Source organism: Ciconia boyciana, chromosome 14, assembly GCF_034638445.1.
Source record: "Ciconia boyciana chromosome 14, ASM3463844v1, whole genome shotgun sequence".
Classification (NCBI taxonomy): Eukaryota; Metazoa; Chordata; class Aves; order Ciconiiformes; family Ciconiidae; genus Ciconia; species Ciconia boyciana.
In genome coordinates this window covers 9,205,869-9,226,335 of record NC_132947.1, presented here as the reverse complement: position 1 = coordinate 9,226,335, position 20,467 = coordinate 9,205,869, and the positions used below count along the sequence as shown (strand labels likewise).

General features: G+C 39.7%; 1 protein-coding gene across 5 annotated transcripts in view; it reads left to right on the top strand.

Moving 5' to 3' along the window:
- The window catches only part of PARD6B (par-6 family cell polarity regulator beta), a 97,907-nt gene that overhangs the window by 46,112 nt on the left and 31,328 nt on the right, over positions 1-20,467 (top strand). The window contains exons 8-9 of one of the 5 annotated variants that reach the window (XM_072878918.1): positions 10,783-10,927; positions 16,405-16,509. The exons of 3 other annotated variants lie outside the window; for them this stretch is intronic. The gene's annotated coding sequence lies outside the window, so the exon portion shown is untranslated. Of the gene's footprint in view, positions 1-10,782; positions 10,928-16,404; positions 16,510-20,467 lie in introns of those variants that run through there. One more of the 5 variants, XM_072878917.1, reaches the window with a different exon arrangement.

The window sequence follows — 20,467 nt, the reverse complement described above, 5'->3', positions numbered from 1 at the left end:
AGAAACTGTGATTTCAAATCTTTTATCCAAAGGTATTATCTGTGCCCTGGGTGAACGGGGTTCAGCAATCTTAGAGAAAGGACAGGAAATCTGTTTTAGAAAACTTCAGCATGTGGAGTTTAAAAAAAACACTAGTATCTTTTCCAATGGAAGAAAACCAAATTGCTGATTTGTCATGCATCTTGTGATATCTGGCATTTTCTTAAAGCCAGAAATTTTCTTTCAATGTCATTGGTGGAGAATCTTGACAAATATTTATTTTTAGAGTAATTTTTAACCCTTGTATAGTTGCAGGTAAAGGCTTATAAAATCATAACCTCCAAAAAATCTCATGCCGATGGTATGAAGAAAAAGGTGCACGTTTGTTAGATTTTTTTTTTTTTTGGAGGCTTTTATTGTCTTTTTCTTTCTACTAATATTGTAATCTCTAGAACAGCAGCTGCTCATCTGGGGTGGGGTTTGCTGTCTTGTCTTGGCTAAGGTGCTGGCTAATGTTTTTTCCTGACACCTGGGGTAGATTCTGACAAATCGAACGGCGAAATTGATAATGGGATACGAAGCATTCTGTGTGTTACTTTATTAGTTCATCTGAGCTCAGTAATGAGGAAGAGTTATTGATGAGTTATACTGACTGATGCATCTAGGAGAGAGACCTGTACTTAACCGATCCTTTCAGTGGTTACCAGTGTAAAGTGTGGAAGTGGACATAGACTTCTGGCTGCAGTCTCCATAGATTGATAGTAGATTCATTCTCCATAGATTGATAGTAGATTCATTCTCTGAGAGAAGAAATTTTCAAAAATAAATCTTAACAAAAATAAATCATTGCAATAAGAAATCTTTGAGACTATATTGAGACTTTGCATTTTTTTAACTTTTGCAGATCATCCTTCAAATGTAACTTGATGTCTGTTTCAGCTTCACTATTTGCTATGTATTACCAATTTCTTTTCTTGAAGACTCCGAAGAAGCACATATTGGGATTTCTGTTACTGTCTTTGCCACTGACAATGTGTGATCACATATATGTCATGCTACTTCTTTGTGTCCTAATTTATCTAACAAGATAATGTTTAGTGTTTCCAAAATGCTGAGATTTTTCTGACAGCCTTGAAGAAAAATATTTGTTAAATTATTACTAAAACATACCAGATGGGAAAGATGAGAAGAGAGAAAATAGAGCAGAGTATTTCAAAACTGGGGGTGTACTATGTTCATATTTAAAACTCATTAATTTTCAAGTGCTGCATATTGCCAGCCATTTTTTTAACATTGGGGAAAATAAAAAAAACCTGACATATACTTAAATATTTAATGTTAAGAACTTTGGGGGCATCTTCAGCTTATTTAACCTGCAGCTATGCTTGAAGTTCATCCAGTTCCATTCTGACTTGGACTGATTCATTAACTGGTTTGGGAGCCCCAGAGAAGTCACACTGGTTCTGTGTTGAGAAAGATAACACTTAAAAATGGGAAGATTCAAGTAAGGGGATGCAGTAGGCCCAGAAGTCAAGATTTCAGCTACCCATGGCTAAAAGCCCTCTCACTCACCTGCTTCTTTGAGGGAGCCTGCACAATTCTCGAAGTTGAACGAAAGTTTCTTGCCAGTTTGCTGGCATATAGTGGAAGAGCTTGAGAAAGGCTGCAACACTGTGCTTGGACGTCAAGCAGTGCCACTGGTTTGGAGGAGCAGATGAGAGTGCTTGGGGCTTGAGCACTGCACACAGGAGTAGAAATACACACATGCACACACCTGTGTATTGAGAACATTAGGGAAGGCTGGGGGAGAAGTGGGAGTTTGGGCTGGTGGGATCCAGCAGGCACACATACAACACTGTTGACAATAAGAGTATGCAGTTTTCAAGACTGCATGAACAGAAGTCAAAATACGAAATACTGCCTGTTCCCACTTCAACCAATTTTTGTTTGAATGGACCTAGAGCAGATGTAAAAAGTCTTTACACTAGAAACGTAATTGTTAGACTGTCCAAAGCCGGACGGCACAGTGGCACATAAATAAGGATTTGTGCAGCACATGTTCTGAGTTACATACGTAGTGATGGGGAGAAACTGTAGTGTAATTGCTGCTCTGTAGAGAGCAGTTGGTGCAAAGGGTCTCTTGCACTAAACAGTTGCCACTTAGGGGAGACATCAGCTTTTTAATCGAGCCATCATGCTGAAATGGTAGCGGAAAAAAAATTCTGTAGTTTATGTGCAACAAAGAAGTTAAAATAACAATCCAGATTCTTTTTTTTAATCAGTGCTAAGATTGGCTTCTGACTTCCTGTTCTCTAATGGGAAGGGATTAGGCCCTTTATGTTTTGAAAGAGACCAAGCCAATTCGTGCTGCAAAATTCCAGTACTGAGATCAAATGAATGAAGAAAAACAGTTAGGAAAAACTTGATTTGACAGAAAGCCACCTTCATTAGTGCTCTCATCTCTTTTCTATCATAGAAATTGTTTTTAAGCTATAATTGCATCTCACTGACAAAAGGTTCTGGCTACACATGTAAAGATTTGTAAAATACTGCCTTTCTGTAAGCTGGTATAATCTGTGCCAGAAAATAGAAACCCAGCCTCTGCATGTAAAGAGCTCCTCCTCCAGAGTTCGGTTTCAGTGACTCTATTGGTTAGTATTGTTCAGCTTTAAGTATATTCTGCAGTACATGGTTTACTAGGCTTTGATGCTTGCTCTTGAAAGGCAAGAAAAAATCTTCCTTCAGAAACGTTTTACATAACATTGCCCTGTGCAGAGTTAAAGTGAATTAGTTACAGAGAAGATTTTAGCTGGCGCCAGTGAAATAAGCGGTAAATGTCTCTTCACCCTCCCCTTTTCTTATGTTCCTTTTGGCTGCTCCTGTAAGGAATGCAGCAAGCAGTGGCTACTGCTCGCACTATTGATTTAAGCATTTGCATGTTATACATTGCAGCTCTGCACTAGCCTGTCTTCTGGGGCAATACAGGATGTCTTCAGTTGTATCAGATTTTCTATTCGTACTTGCATTTCTGTCTTCCGTATGAGGCTCTGTTCCATTATATCCATTATTAAACAGGATTGTGTGTGCTCATCGTTACAAAACAAAGTGTGTAAAATACTTATGGTTCACAATCTCAGTGGTTCAGGGTTCCTATTCATAAATCTGTGCTGCCATCAATTCTTAAAAAAACAAAAGCAATAAAATAATAAAAGCTAAAACTTGGCTGCTGTGCCTCTAGCATGAATGCCAGCAGGGCAGCATGTTGTTAAAGGTGCTGTTGGGTCCCTTTCTTAGCAGAATTACTTGTCTGGATTTTTCTCACAACATCCCAGTTTCTTTGTTGCAGATGTGCTGTTTATACGTCTGGTTTTGAGAGAAATTAACCACATTTTCCAAAATACTAGAATTCTCTTACTAAAAAAGGATGACTTTTTTCCCTGTTTCAGGGTTTCTTTGGTTAGATTATTTTTCTCAGTTTATGCTCTACCAGCTACATTTTAAATTCTATCTGAGATGCAGAAACATACTGCAGATTAGATAATGTTAGGGTTAAACATTTCAAATGGATTGTAATACATTGAGAAATTATGTTCTTGCCAGCCATAGTTGTGGTGAGCTTGTTGGGAACTTTGTTTTACCGTATTTCTGTGGATTCTTGTCTCCACAGCATGGTATGCTCTTCCACTTATTTCTGTAACCACGTAATATATACTTCTGTAATGGTGTCTCATCAGAGGAATGTCTGTAGAAACTGTGGTCTCAGTGTGACAAAAGCAAAAAATTTCTGTTTATTTTGTTCCTATTTTTAATTCTGCACAAAAAAAGTTGACCTTTAAAATGATTTTCTGTTTACAAACATTTTAGTTAAAAAAATTTATAATCTATAGTGGGGCCTAGATGGCTTAATTGAGATTGGGGTGCTAAATCTTGAGGCACATGACTGACAGTAGTTCCAGGCGCAAAGTGCTTTCTGGGTAAACACACCAGACAAATGGGCAAAGGGAAACACATGCACCATCTTGCTGATGGGAATTGGAGGCATACAGAAATAAAATTACTTTATTACAGTTGTACCATAAATCTACAGTGTGGCCTGGCACTACATTGAAGTGTCCACAGAACCCTGAGACTCTCTGCATGAAACTTGTTTGCTGAACTATCGTAATGCTTCAGCTTTCCACCTGAAGTCCTTTTTTAAAGGATTAAAAAAGAACAGGGTGAACAAAGAATTAATTTTATAACTGGCTAAACTGGTACAAGACCCAAGAAGATACTATGAGCTAGTAAAAGGTTTAAATAGAAAAATCCTCACTCCAGATATTCCACACAGAGTAATTTCTATGTTAAAATTTGGGTGAAATTGGCATGAGGGAATTTTGGAAAGGAATTTTTATTCTGATAGGGCTTTTATAATATGGAACTTGTCATAGCTTGTGGATTTTCACAGTATCCTAAAGTGATACTCAAACAGGAGCAACTCTCATACCAATCACTCTAATTGTAAATCAGGTTGACTTTTTCTGGAAGTACATTTATAGATTAAGATGTATGAAATATGAAGGCTGGGAAATAAAGATCTTGGTCCTGTATAAATACTTTCAAATAAAGTTAACCATAGGTATGTGTATAGCTATCATCTCCTATGCAAAGTGATCCACAAAATAGTGTTGTTTGTGAAATCAGTCTGAATCTTAGCCCTCACTAAAGTACTTGAGATAATTTCTGTACGAGGTGGGAAGTGAAGAGTCAGACACTGGTGAAATTTTTTCTTCTCTCCCTTTTAACAAATGACCAGGGTGCTGCTAAGGGCCACGTTGCTGTTACTAAATTGCCTGTACTCCTCCAAAATGCCCTAGGTAAGCAAGGTCAGTTAGAAGGTGTTACAATTTTTACACAGGCATACTCTGACAACTGTGGATTCTACTTCCATGCTCCAAGTAAAGCCAGAGTCTTTTTCTAGCCCTGTGGCATTGTCTGCTTATGGAGTTTATTACTGCCTTCCTGTCTGCCCTCCCCCAGCTTCACATAGATGTCCAAGTATCTCCCCCCTTCCTCTACTGTTTCTTCCATCTCCTTGTGCTGCTACATAGATGTTCCTACTTGGGACACCCACCACCTCTTAAAAGTATTTTATCAACCTATTTTCAGTGCCTCTGCCTTTTCTGTGTGAGACTGTTACATATGGAAGTCTCCTGGCAGATTCTACTGGCCTTCTCTGTGACTCATTTTCCTGATGACTGCTCTTGTCTTGGTGGTTGTCCATACTACTTCCACTTGAATTTTGTTTGGGACCTTTTTTAAAGAGTTGCATGTCATCTAGGAGCATGTGTAATTGTTAAATGCATTTAGAATAAATACCTGTATTACAGGGCAATAATGAGAAACAGGAATAACTAGAAGTCAAATAGGTGAAATGGGTGCCAAGCTATTGTGATGAAGATAACAGTGGCTGGATCTTTTGTTGGTATGTTGAAGTAAAGTGAAACCAAAGTTCCATTTTCTTTCATATGCTGGGCTATTAACTGGGGCAGTTCAGTGGTTGCTTCCGCAGTGCGGAAGGACACTAGAGAAGAGGCAGAGCAGCCAACTGGGGTTGAAAATCACTGCAGCTGTCTCAGTGCAAGCTGTTCTCTCTTTGAGCTTTCAGTTTAATGTATGCAGTCTGCCACATTAATTCTTGAAGTAGCTCTTAAATGCGTAGCTGTAAAAGGGGTAATCTTGGTCCAATATACTTTTGAAAATAGGAACTTGAATGTTATAACAGGAGAGATGCACATCTTTGTTTCCTAGCATCAAAACTGTCTCAAGTAAATAAGCAATTTTACAGTAGTCTTCAAAATTATGAAAGATGTTAATAAAATCTGTGCAACTTTTTTTAGTACAAGGAAAGCTACTCACAAAATTAATTCAAATCTCAGGAAAAGGGCAGTAATACTGAGGACAGTAATACTTAAGCATATGGGTTTCATTAATGTGAGAAGGAGTGAAGTGTTGGAAATGCTAAGTGAATTCAAGAAACACCTGGGCTCCTTTGTGGTGAGGAAAGATCTGGGGTGGAAGTAAAAAGGCATGAGTTTTACGTATGAAGGATCTGGGACCAGATGAGGTGTTTTAACTATAAAGAATGCCTTGTGTTCAAATATTTGTGGCATGAATATATCCTGCTAGTGTCCTTTTTTCAGTTGTGTGCGACATAGGCTGACATTGGTTTACTTTGGTTACAACCACAGTATTTTTTTTTTCCACTCTTTCCAGTCATCGGGAATAGGACCCCAGCAGCTAATAAAGTTTTACCAAAATCAAATCGTGGTAGGTAACATTGGGAATACATCCAAAGAACGGTGACATCCAGAGAAATTACACTATGCTGTAGTTTTATGAAGGTTAAATAGTTCTATGGACTAGTAATAGGAAATGGATGAGAGAGATCTTTAGCCAAAAGTCACAATTTCAAGTTTCATGCACTGACTTTATCATTACAACTGGGGCATATATTTGAGCCAGTGTTTGTGCACAGTTACAGTGCAGTGACTTTTGTGAAAAGGTTTTGTCCAGCTTCCAGTGGATAGGTTTCCACCTCATGTACCATTACCACATGTCCTTCTCTCCCTGACAGCTTCTGTAAAGAAACTTGCTCTTGAATTTGCCCATCTAGATCAGGACCTGATGCTCAGTGTATCTGGCATACTAACGCAAGATGTCACGCACCAAAGTGGTCCATCAGATGCTTTCTTTATAAGCACCCATTTAAAACATGACACTTGTTAAAAGGCACGAATGCAGATCTGGCAATTTTTTTTATTTTTTTTCTAGGCAACAGCTAAGCAGAACTTCATGATACATAACTTCAGAAATACTTATTCTGTGACCTGGTGCCATAGCAAATTTCTTTTCACTGGCATTACTGAAATGCTTGAGTGCTCTTTAGGATTATTACTAGAAGCACACTGAATGTCAAATGAAATACCATTTTGGCCAAAACTAAAACAAAATTTATACCATCATGTCTTGGCATCCTCTAAGTCATAGGCCCAACTTTTGGGGCAAAATGTTGATCTCCTTTAGTTTTCAAGGGGGTAAGAAGTTAGGACTTTTTTTTTTTTTTTTAAAGCTAATTTTTGAAAAGAATTAGTTTAAAATTTGCGTGTTCCACAAAGTGGAGAAACATTCCATCTGCTGGTATCCATCTCTTCCTGGCTGGGCCATTTTCTGTGGCCGGCAGGCAGTTTTGTGCATGATGTAATGGTTGTGTTGCAGGAAAGGTGCTTTGCTGTGCTGGAGCCTCTAGGAGCCGTAGCGACTAGCATTTCTTTCCAGAGCCTCCAACACAAATGCGCACACGCGCACACGCTCATGCGTTGGTTCCCTTACGCACTCTGCCTACCAGCATGTTACCCTTCCCCCACTTTTTTTACAAAGTGTTTCTCCCTGAGGCAAATTTCTTACTGTCTGGAGTACCAAACATGCACAGGCACTTTCTTTTTTCTTGAAAATTTCCTAGCATAGCTATTATAAAGCACCAATAGCTAAAAAGACTATTTTACATAGCTTCTTCTGGTTTTAGTAGAGAGACAGAGAGTGAGTGTGTGTGCACATGTAAAAAAAAAACAAAAACAAAACCACAAAAACAAAAAACAACCCCCAAAACCCAAAAAAACCCAAACCATAGTTTATGGCTAAGTGAGGCCAGGTTTCTCCTATTTCTTTTTTTGAAGTGTCTTTACTCAGCAGTCACATTTTTTTCTTGTGGTAAAAAAATGCAACATGAGCAGATGGCAAGTATTAACACATGAAATGCAGTGCCTGCTTGAAGTTGATTTAAGAGTGCTCTAGGTTTCTGTCACTGGCTTTCAGTTAGTTAAGTAGTGTTTACAAGTTAATGAATTTGTTCCACTTGAAATATTTGATGGTATGTGCTGAGGTTCAGCAGTAAAGGGATCCTTTAGGAGTAATCGAGGAAAGCATGAGGTTCCTAGACACTGAGCCTGTGGTTTTTTTTTCTCCTTTGATTTTAGCATTTTTGCCATTTATATGAAACTGAAAAGAGAGGCAGAAGGAACAATAGTAGATAGCAATACACAGCCTTTTCTCTTATATTGTGATACTGCTTTGAGCACTGCAGTGATACCATACCTTATAGCAGCTCCATATTTGAACTGTGTAGTTTGCAGTTTCATTCTATTGCATGTTCCCAAACCTTAGACAAGGATTTGAAAAACAAAGTTTTTTGTAGCAAATCAGGAAACATTTTCATATTTCTATGTGGTCTGCTTCCATGCTTGCTTTGGAAGTATGAGTGCAAACTATTAAATAGGCTGCTATATATAAATTAGCCCACATTTGGCAGCAAAACTGCCTAGAATAGGGTGATCAAATTCAGTATATTTTCAGTTCATGCGTAAGACTCCTTACTACAACACCACATGCTATCTACCTAATAACATTTGAAACTAAGCCAGCTCCAAGAATTGTAGTCATAGTAAGAAACAAATATTGGTTGCTGGTAACTGAGCATCATACACACTTACTATTTTACACAGCAAATTTCTGTCTGCATAGAATGCTCTGTTTGTCAAAACTACCTAAACACCTAAACCTGCAAACCAGTATTTCTTGTCAGGCAACATGTAAGCATGAGTGCACAGAAAGAGTTAACTTATTTTACTATTTGAACAATTGGTGCCAAAATAGTATGTTTTAAAGGCTTAGTTGATATTTCTGGCATTAGTTTTTGAGTTTTCTAAAATTGTAGATTTTAGTTTTGTTAGGGCTTTGTAAAATATGTTACTCACTTTAATAACAGTTTATTCAAACAGGACTGAAAGGTCAAGTTCCTGTTTGGAAAGGGTACTGTACTTAGTTCACCTTTGACTTGAAATGTAAGATCATAACTGCCAGATAAGACCAAACTAATTGCTCTGAATATGCATGAGTGTATCTTTAATACCTAAAACCTGACAGTGATTTACTGTATCCTTTAGGAAGGCTCCTCTCCCAAGTAAGCAGTGCTTAGTCAAGTATGGTTAAGATCAGTCTGCAAGGACAGACAGCGGTGCAGCTTTCTTGGTGCAGAGGCCTGAGGTTGTAGGATTTTAACTACCTGAGAGACGGTATGGTTAACCCCCTGCCCATCCTGGAGTGCTCTGTGCTCCTGCTGCATGGAGTTCATACACTGAAATTGTTAACCCCCTTTATGGATGTCTGACATCATTGGCAGCCAATCAGAAAGTGCTTTAGGGCAGAGTTTAAAAGCTATTTCATAATATATTTATATTCAGTGCAGATATTTTTGGGCTTCAGTAGCATTCATTTTGTCGCAGAGTCCATGTGTCAATATGGTTTGGGGAAAAAAAAAAGGTATGAAAATAGCATGTTTGCCCTTGTTTGTTGTAATTCAGCTGGGTGACGAAATGCTATAGAAAGCGTAGCTGGTATGCTGCAAAACAGTTATTATGAAAACGATTTTCTTCCTCCAGCAGCAGTAATTCTGCAAGCCAATCTTGGGCGATTGTTGCGTGCTCCCTGCTAGGCTGCTCCTGCTTAAATAGCCAGACCTGCAAATATTTCCCAAGCTGCTCTGGTTTGCCAAGAACAAAAATGCAAGACACTCTGCAGAAAATGTGTGTGTGCCAGCCAGAGTCACCCCAGCAGCTGGGCTCGGCTCTGCTCAGCTGGAGTCACCCCGGCAGCTCAGCTCATCCCGGACAAGCTTGGCTGGGTTCGGTTTGGCTGGACTGGGCTCCCCCCACCCATTCTCCAGCCCTTGCGCAGCACCCACAGCCTGGTGTGCAAGTTGCTTTGCCTCGCCTCTGTGTAGTCGCACGCACGCTGTTTTATTCTCTGTTAGTTGACAGAACTTCAGGTATTGAAGGAGAACCATTTGCTGATAGTCTCTTCCAGAAAGTCTGGTTAATCCATGCAACCCCGCCACCATTCCTGGTTAACTCTTTCATTTCCAGAGTGCCCCCTGTAGCAGGACCATATGGGATTGTAAAACCAAACTATTCAGTAATTTCCAGACCATAACAACAATTTTTGCTATCAGTTGTTACAAGGACAAAAATTGTATTTCTTTTTATAAAAGAAGAAATGGAGGCTTGTATCAGTGGTGGGACTATTAGTACTTTTATTTTTATTTTGGGCTGTTTCTCCTCCCACTTAAGCACTGTGGCTGTGCTCATGTCAGGTTGCTAAAAGTTGCTATTCACATATGTCCCACGACAGGCCTGCAAAGCGTACAAGTGCAGTGCTGACTCCTTCATCTTGTTGGGATTCCAAACATTTTATCTGCTCCTGAGCAAAAGACTTAGAAAGAAGTCTTTCAGATGCTAGCTGTATCTCTAGCCTGCTGTTCAGTGTTCACAAATGATTTAGAAAATGAGGCATACAATGAGATGAGAAAGCTTGTTGACATAGTTATTTTGAGATCACAGAAGTGAATGCCAACTGCAGAGAGCTGTAGACAGACCTTGCAACATTGAGAGACTGAGTAGAAAAACTTGTAGCCAAAAGGAAATGTCAATAAATATAAGGTGATGCAAATGGGGGTGATGCGAGTGAGCCTTACATGTACAGTATCGGTCTCTGAACTAGCATTTTTCACTAAAGAAAGAGATCATGAAGTAATCACAGATGGCCTCATGAAAACTTTCAGCACACAGGTCAGTAGCAGGCAAGAAAGAAAACTGAATGTTAGGAATTATTAGCAAAAGTGCAAAGAAAGAAAATAAAAACCTTCTTGTGCCACTCTGTAAATCTGTGGCTTCATCTTTAATACTGACTGAAGTTCTGGTCCTATTGCAGCAGAACTGGAAAAGGCATCTAGAACAGGAGTTTGGAGTCACATCCCTTTGGGAAACAGCTGAGACGACTATGATTTTAGTCCTCTCTTTTCCACACTGAAGAAGAATGCACTGGAGTTCTTTGAAATCTAAAATTGCATGAGACAGTAAGTAGAAATTATTGTCAAGAAATAGACTCAAAATGAACTAAGGAGTTTTTTTCACGCAATATATCAATGAAGTTTGGAACTTACTGTTGCAGTTGTAAATGAAAGAAGATTTGTGTATGTTAAATTCAGTCAGACAAAGTAATTTAGCAAAGTTACCTTTCTATTTCTAGGAACCCCTATGCTGCAAATTCCTATAGGTTAGGAGAGTATTCAAGGCAGGAACACTGCATACTTGCCCTGTTTTTATACTCTAAGCATCAGCTGTTTGTCTCAGCTGGAGACAAGTTACTAAGCTTTGATTTGACAGGGTAGGCACGCTGGCTATTCTTGTATTTGTGGACAGATTTCTTCTTGTACTACTGTAGAACAGCATCACAGCCGCTGACTAGAGGTTGACATATAAGCCAGACCTCATTGATCTTTGTTTCCTGCTGTATTACTCTTGGAAACTGAGTGTAATTTTCCATCTCCTATGACTTGTGGGTGGGTCAGTCTCTCTGTTTGTCTGAATGCCTTCCCAATGAGTATTAGAATATTGTATATTTTGCCAGGCTAAATCTAATGCTTCCAGTTTTGCCACATTTCTAGTATCTGCTGGATTGTCCAAGGTGCTGTGTGCTTTCAATTCCTATTGCCTTACATGGAAATATAGTAGGACTAGGACCTGTCTTTTTAAATACTTTAAGAATACTTTCTCTAGCACCATTCCTCTATTAGGAATGTTGAGTTTGTTCTAACTGTGAAGTCATCAGGAATTATATGACTATGATGTGACTGTGGATAAGGGGAGAGCAGTTGATATCCTGTACCTTGTCTTTAGGGAGTCTTTTGATAGAGACACCCACAGCATCCTTGTATCCAAATTGGAGTGTTATGATCTAGATGGGTGGACTACTACGTGGGTGAAAAAACTGATCAGATCATTAGACTTGAAGAGTAGTTGTTAAAGGTTTGTACTCTATCTGGAGGCCAGTTACAGGTGTAGTTTGTCAGACATTTACCTAATATCTTTATCAATGCCTGGAGGAGGAGATAGAATGCACCCTCCTCAAGTTTGTGGACCGCAGTGAACTAAGGGGTGTGCTCCAGAACAGGGCTGCCTTTCTGAGGACATCAGCTGGCCAGAGGGATGTGCTCATGTGAATCTTACTAAATTCAACAAGGACAAGCAGTAAATCCTGCAGCTGGGATGGACTAACACCCTGCTATGGTACAAGCTGGGGATCGACTGGGTGGAGAGCAGCTGTACTGAAAAAGACCCAGGGATCTTTTTAAATGGTAGGCTAAGCATGAGTTAGCAGTGTTCCATCAATGAAGGCCAACAGATGATTGGGCAGTATCAACAGAAACATGACCAGTAGATTGAGGGAAGTGATTATTCTTTTTAACTGGGCATTCCTTAGACTTTATCTGGAACACCACATCTAGTTTTGGGGGCTGCAGTACAAGAAAGATGTTGATAAACTTGATTGAGCTCAGGGGAGGGTCATCAAGATGCTTGGGCTGGACAACATGATCAATGAAGAGAGGCTGAGACAGCTGAGTTTGTTCAGCCTGAAGAAGAGAAAACTTACGGGGACATAACAGCAGCCTTCCAGTGTGCTTAAGAAGTTTCCAAGAAGATGAAGCTAAGTTCTTTAGTGAGGTGCACAACAGGTGAAGGGGAGACAGCAGTTATAAATTGCAGTGGGATGTTCTGACAGCCTCAGCCATTCCTTCAGCACTGCTGGACCTAGTGTAGTAAAATTGGTGAGTTTATGTATGAAGTTTCATACTGCTTCATTGCCCCCATTTTACAGATAATAGAACCAAAGTACAGAAACTATAAAGGCTCTTGTTTAGAGTCACTCAGACTACATCCAAATGCCTTTCTAAGTATGAGCGTGAGCTCAGTTGTGTCCTATATCCCTACTGCCTGATTGCTTGTTCATAGTCTCAGATAAGGAGTTGGAAGGTTGTTTTGTGTTATGATAATATTGAAACAGCGAGCCAGCTTGGGAAGCAGGCTCTTTTCTTGACTTGGCTACTACTATTGACTTAGAGTGAATCATTTACAAAGTTAAGGAAAGGAGTATGAACTCCTTGTGCTTTGTCATGTCTATTTGGTCAATCTAATTTTTATTAGCCTTATCTGTTTCCCATTATAATTACAGACTCCTTCCTGTGAATATAATGCTGCCTCATGCTTCAGATGGATGGTATTATATTTGTTTACTTTTGTCTGCGGTATTATTCCAGAAAGTGAAAGCAGTTTGACTTGTTCCTCGGGGACCTCATGTGCAAGAGGCTCCAAATGTTTAAATGTCTTAGATGAGAAAATGTGTTGGTATGAATTGATTTGCAAAGGGACCTAGAATTTGAGGCTATTACTATTCTGGTATTGTATGTGCTTGACTCAGACACTGCATTAATAAAGAAAAAGAAAAAAGTGCTTATAAAAGTCTAGGACTGACAGCCTTGGAGTCTGCTGTTTATGCTTTAACTCGTTGTTTCAGAAAGACTGAAAGCCAGAATAAGATGCCTAGTTGAGACTCCCTAGCCATTCACTTTAGCGCCTTTGTGGAAAAAGCTATCTAACACCTGCTTTGAAGGTTTGTGGATATAACTCTCAGTCCCCTGAGGAATGGACTGTGACTGCCAGCAAATGATACATGAGTGAGTAATGAATACATTAATTTTGAGTGTTGGATATGAGTAACAGACATAGCAGCAGACTTGGACTTTGCACATTTTGCTTGGGGTGCCACTGGATAATGTGAGTGCAGCACTGCATTTTTAAAATTTATAATTTAACTTGTGCAAGAAGGCAGAAAACCTACCTAACCCTAATACCATACCATGTGGGGATTCCCCAGCAGTTAGGGAATGGAATAAATAGCCCAGAAATGCTGAGTTTAAAGCTTAGGGTTAACATGATTAAGACCACAGGTAGAGTTCAAGTAATTTATTGCCTCTGTGCCTCAGTTAGAGTCACTGAATAATAGAAGTTAGAACTTTGAGGTCATCAGGTCCAACTCCCTGTTGAGAGCAGGGTCAACTGAAGTTAGATTAGGCTGTCCAGGGTCTTGTCCAGTCAAGTTTTGAACATCTCAAAGAAGGGAGATTTTACAGCCACTCTGGGCACCTGTTGCAGTCTTTGACCATGTCATCGTGTAGATTTTTTTTTCCTTATGTCTGATTGGTATTTCTCTTTCTGCAGCTCATATCCATTGCCTGTAGTTTTTTTGCTGTACAGTTCTGAGTAGGGTCCAGCTCTGTTTTCTCTATAAGTATCTCTGTCTTCACTCATTAGATAGTTGAAGACATCAACTAAATTGTACTTCTCTTCAGGCTGAAGAAGCCGTCTGTCTCAGCCTCTCATCATAACGTATGTGCTCTAGCTCCTGAGCACCTTGATTGTCCTCTGGTGGACTTGCTCCAAGTATGTCAGTCCAGTAAATCCTTCATGAACTGGGGAGCCAAAACCAGACACAGTACTCCAGATTCAGTCTCATGCCAAAATAGAGGGAAGTGATCACATCCCTCAGTCTCTTGGCTGTGCTTGTACTGATACCAGTATGCTGTTAGCTTTGATCACTGCCAGAGCACTCTGCTGATTCAGGTTCAGCTTCTTGTCTCTGAGGACCACTAGTACTTTTTCTGCAAAGCTGCTTTCTAGCCAGCTGTTAATTAGGTTGGCTAACCATTGTTTATCCTTATTAGATCTATGCTGACTTTTCAGTCACCTTCTTTTCTTTGAAGTGCTGGAAATGGATTCCAAAAGGATTTGCTCCATATTTTCTATGAGGCTGAGGTTAGGCTGAACATCCTGTAGATCCCCATATCTTCCTCCTTGGCCTTCTTGAAGATAAGCATGACATTTGGCTCTTTTCCAGCCATCAAGAACCTCCTCTTGATTGCCCTGACCTTTAAGGTGACTGACAGCAGCCTCACAATGATGTGAACCAGCCACTTTAGCATCCTCAAATGCATCCATCTGGTCCCACGGGATTTGCTAGTTTCTTTTCTGGTTTTTTTGTTTGTTTGTTTGTGTTTTTTTACCAGTTCGCTGTAATAGTCCCTATTTGGATCTGCCCCAGTCTTATGCACTTCCTTAGGTTGTGCCACTAGGCAGAGACCTGTGAATTGTAGGAGCAGACCTGGCAGTAAAAACCACAGCAAAGAATGCATAGAGTTATCTTACTAGTAAAATGAGAATACTTGTGTTAGAAGGATATTGTGAAGGTCAAATGGCCAGTTTTTCTGCCCTTTGTGCTCCTGCAGGTAGAAATGCTAAGATTATTGTTATTATTTATCTTAGTTTGTCTCATTTTTTCTTTCATTTCTACTCCCTTTTGGCTTTCCTGAAGATTAACACATGAGGAGCAGCCCCAAATATATTAGTGCTTCTTGTTCAGAAATAAATTGAGAGACTGAGAGTGCTGATGCCAGGGCAATCTGCTTTAGGAAGCCTCATAGACACAGACTGTCAGACCAATCACAAATGGCAACAACAAAACAAATCCAGACTTTCCTTTTTAAAGGACATGCTCCTTCTGGCAACAGTATATCAGGAAAATGATTATATTAGTGAGAAACTAGATCCATCACTGAAGAGAAGAAAGCCTGGTGGATAACATGCCTAAGCACAAAATCTTAGACTATACACTTAGAGAGAACACATTTTGCAGTGAGATTCTTCAAAGCTGTTGCATCTCTTCTGCATCCCACACTCTTCTGGCAGGAGAAGAGCTCCTGCATCCTTGTGTTTCTGTCTCCTTACTGAACAGCTAATAAACTGTACTTTCCTGTGGCTTCAGCAAGATTATTGATTTGTGCAGTGATCATTATTGCAGCTGTTGAATAGATCTTTGCTGAAGAGATTGAGGGGGAAAAAAAGGGGGACGTGTTTTATTCTCCTGTGCTTTTTTCTAAATTCTCTTGACTTTATGTATCTCATTACTATTTATGGTACAAAAACAGCTGTTTGACTGTTTTTACATGTTTTCATGGTACTGTACTTCACAAAGGGAAGCTTGATTTATCCTTCCCTTGAAGAGATTCTAGTCATAAGTCATAAGTGAAAGGTTGTCGTTAATGACTAATTTCAGCTGAAGGGATATGTATGATGCTTTCTGGAGATTGCATGGAATTGGCCTTGCTCTTAAGTGCTTATACAGAATGTTTAGAACAACAGGAAGAAAAAGCTTGTGATTTATGATTGAGATGATAATATGATCATGCTAAGAATGATAAGGCATGTGCCTTCTGAGTTACAAAGCAAACAGGTGAGGGAATGCACTTAATTCTAATTGGTAAATTTCCTGTTTCTGTTGTGTATTATTTACTTCATAAGCTGTTTAAGAATTAAACCTGCCAGTCAGTCTGTGAACTATTTACTGTGCTTTTGAGACCATAAGTAATACTAGAAAGTTATATGATTGCCTTATGTTTGGAAACAGTATGCCTCAAAGTTTATATTGTCCTCTAATTAGGAGAGTAGTAACAGACTACCACAGGAAGACATACTCCCCACTGCCCCCCTGTCTGTTGGTCAGTCAGAGATAAGAAAATTGATGCAGGAGTCAATAATCACCTGGAAAGCCTTCACAGTAATCCCACAGACTTGAAGGAAAAGGAGAAGGTAAGGTGGTCTTCAAACAGAATTCTGTAAAGAGTGAATTCTCAGGGGTTGTAACTGGAAATTTTTGTGAGTGCTGTGGGTGGGATCAGATGTCCAACTCGGCTGACTCCAGCTCATAGCAGGCACAGGTACCAGAATCAGAAAAGACTTTTGTATTTTCTCAGGAAGAAAATTCTGCAGCTCGTGCTCCTCATCCAGTCACATTCTGGGCTTAAAGAATGATAGATTTCTTTACCTTGCTGAGATAGTAAAGATGCTGTGCATGTGACGTCGAGAATGGAATCCAGCTCTTGCAAGTCATACTGGATAAAATATATATACCATGGGAGATAAGCAAAAATTGGTCTCTGAAGCTTGTGTTCTGAAAATTGGAGTGGTTTGACATGACTATGCTTGCCTTAGGGCAGAAGCTACTACTGTCCTGAAGAGGAGAACTTACACCCATGCTCTGGCTTTTGCAATTAATAGTTTTGGCACCTTAGTACAAACCTACCTTCATCAGTGATTTAAGGTAGTGTGCCAGACTGAACTAGGATGGCTCTGATGTGGTGACACACTTCCTTCTGCTGATTGAGAGAAAAATATCCTCTGGGGGAGGAATGGGGAGGACAGCTGTAGGCAGTGAAGTTTTAAACCAGGGCTGCAGGCTCTGCTAGAATTCCCCTGTCAGTCCTGATTTAAATCTGGGCTCTGCCATGACTTGCTGTAGGTTGAGACACATCACGCAACCTTTCTGCCTTGGTTTCCCAAGGTGCAGTAGTGTTTGCCTAGTTTGTAAGGCTATTGTTAGGATTAATCTTCAGTCTATTTCAAAGTTGCTAATTAAAAGGTGATTTCTTGATGCTGGTTAAAAAACTTTGAGAAACTTTAAGAAGCTCCTGGGAAGTTATATTAGTTAGCTAAGGATAAGCCTTAGCACTGGTTTTACACTGCTTGTTTCTTCCCATTTGTGTAGATGACATGCTATGTTACATCTTCAGTGGCATGTTTACTCAGCACATGCTATAGAAGAGCTGAGTTTCATTTGTCCTGGCACAGCGGGATTGGTAGCCCCACAAATGGGAGATAAGAATTACCATGGAAGCCAGCCTAAGCAAAAGAGGTCTCTCTGATATGGCAGTAACGGACATCAGACCCCTTGTTCTCTTTTAAAAACATCCTTATTAAATTACTTTTTTGGTACATAGTAAGTGTTTAACAGAGAACATGTACGTGAGGATTTGTTGTGCTTGGCATCAGAGCTGATGTGTGAAGAACATTTTGGTTCTTTAATTCACACTTTTGGGAAAAGTGTCTCACAAGAGTCTGCTAGCACTGTGCTGGATGGGCTGGCAGCAATCAAAAGAAGGCTGTTTGGAAAAGTCAAAGTTGATAGGTTTTTAAGAAGTACGGTTTTCATGTTGAACTTTAAATCTATTTTAGTAGAAATGAAAATTATTTTACCATTGTTATATAAATTATATTAAAAATTAAGAGGAATCCAAATGGTCATTTTTGAAATTTTGCTGGAAAAATGTGAGAATGTTTGCTCGGTTTTGGAACTGCTGAAGAAACAGGTTTCAGTTTTTGCCCTGTTTTTATTTCTACAGTCAAGGTATTGATTTTAATACCTGTGAGAATGACCCAATCTGAACAATAATTATTGCCAGATAGCCAAGAATCGCCTTTTATCTTTCATAGCAGAGTTCAAATTGCTGTTGCAGGTTTCTGTAGAGAAGGGCTCCTTGAGCTGCTTTGTTTTCTTTGGCTATCTGCAGCAGTGCTAATCCACTCTAGAAAGCTTTGCTGTCTTTTACTGTAAACTAACAGGAGCAAATATGTTTATTGGTGTCAAGGGAAAGGTATATTAGTACTGCTTCAGGTGATAGGCAGCAGATGTAAAAGAAATGGTTTCAGGAGCTCTGGAAACATGAATAGTACTTAAGGCAAAGTCAGCACCACAGTCCAGTAGCATGGACAAAACATTTTATTATTGCTCCTTTCTCTGCTTTGAAGCAGCAGAATTGATCAGCAGCTCAGTTCAGAGAGATAACTACCTCAGTACAGTTACTGTAAATACATCTAAGTTGAACTACCAAGCCTTTAAATTTGGTAGCCTTAAAGGAGGCTTTTTATTCTTTTTTGGTGGATCTGGAATGATTGTTGTCAGATTAAGAAGGAAGGTTCAAGTTACCAGCTAAGTTGCCAGAGATGCAGCATGTGGAAGGTTAACTTCTTTTTTCTGTGTGAAATAATATCCCTCCTCCTTTTCTCAGGTAATCTACTATTTTCTCTGTCTGTGAAAATAGCTCAATGTTTTAGCTGTAATGGTCAAGGCACACTGCAAATAGCCTGGATAAACATACTGTTTGGAATAGGGTCAGAAATCCTTATAATGATGCCAAACTCTTCTGCTGGGATACCTGGTGGCTGTACCAGTGCCCCTGCACCACAGAGAGACCATACCTACTGCGCTTGCCTAGCTGCTTCCCGGAGTGTATTTATTATACATGTAAGCAGGTGAAGTGCTACCTGCTCCTGATCCATTTGGGAGGCTGTTGGGAAAGAGAATAGCCAGGGACGGATGGATGAATTGTCTGTCTGGGCTGGACTCATGGTCCCTGAGGGGTAGATGCCCTACATCTGCATTATAAAAGCAGTCCCAGAGTGGATTTCTGGACCACCTTGTAGATACTTGGATAGAAGGGAAACAATTTTTTGTGTCCACATCAGCAATTCTTAGAGCACTTGCCTTAAATGTAACATTGTGCAGGCTGACTTTAGCCTAGCTATGATAATGAAACTGAGTAAGCAGACACATTCAGCCCAGCATTTATTTTTCTTCAATAGAAGGTAGAATCTAACTGCCTGTGAATTAAGCTGTTTTCTGGATGTGATACAACCTGTAAGTGATGACCTTTTGACCCAGCTTTGCTGTTCTGATGCTGGGTTGCAGTTGTCAGAGTAACCACTATGCTCTTAAATGGGTCATTTTGTTACTGCTCTTGTGTATTTAGCTTTACCAGCTGGGGATCTGGCTTTTAGGGGCTTCAAACGGTATTTTTCAAGGGGCGCTTTTAGTGCCTTAGATACTATGTCACACAACTTGTCTCCCTGGATAAGTTGGCTGCCTGTTAAAATGCAGCTGACTGAAGCCTCTAAAGCTGCCACCAGAAGTTTTAATCTTTCAGGCATGATTCTACATGCCATTTCTTTTATTTGCCTGCAAGTGCAGAATTGTTGTGTGTACTTTTTTTTCAAAAGCTCTCTCAAATGTTTTAATCCTTTCATTTCTACTATTGGATCTAGCTTCATCTAAACCTGTTATACTTCCTTCCAAATGCTGAATTCCTCTATAATTCCTTTAATCTTTATTTCCTCAGTTTACTCAGTCATTGTTGGATCTTTAAGTTAGTAAATAGTTCCAAGTTTGGGACAAAGAATACAGGGGTATAGGGCATCTCAGCAGAGATCTGTTTTCAGCTTGTGTTTTTCAGGTACAATGTAAGCTTGCCTGACCTAAGAGACACGTTAAGAGGAGAAATAAGGATTTATGTATTTGCACTGAATAGGTGCCATAGGTGCTTACAGACACCAGTGAAATGACAGAATCTTGCCCATGGCCTTTATAGCCTGGATTAAACATAAACACAGTTTAGTCTTATGGGCACTTGGCCTTCAGCAAGCTACTGCTGTAGTTGTATGTTGTATGTTATGTTATGGATGCCATCCTAATGAGAGCACCTACTTTCTAGGGGCCATAATCTGGCCTTTATTAAATTGTGACAGACATGAATCAAGTGATCAGCTAGAGGTAAAAAGCGATTTGCTACTATTTAAACCTTTCTCTTTTGATGACTTCAATAGGTTTTGGAATTTAAAGACACCTTCTCCCTCTTCTCCCCCCCCCCCCGCCCACCCCTTAGCAGGCAACA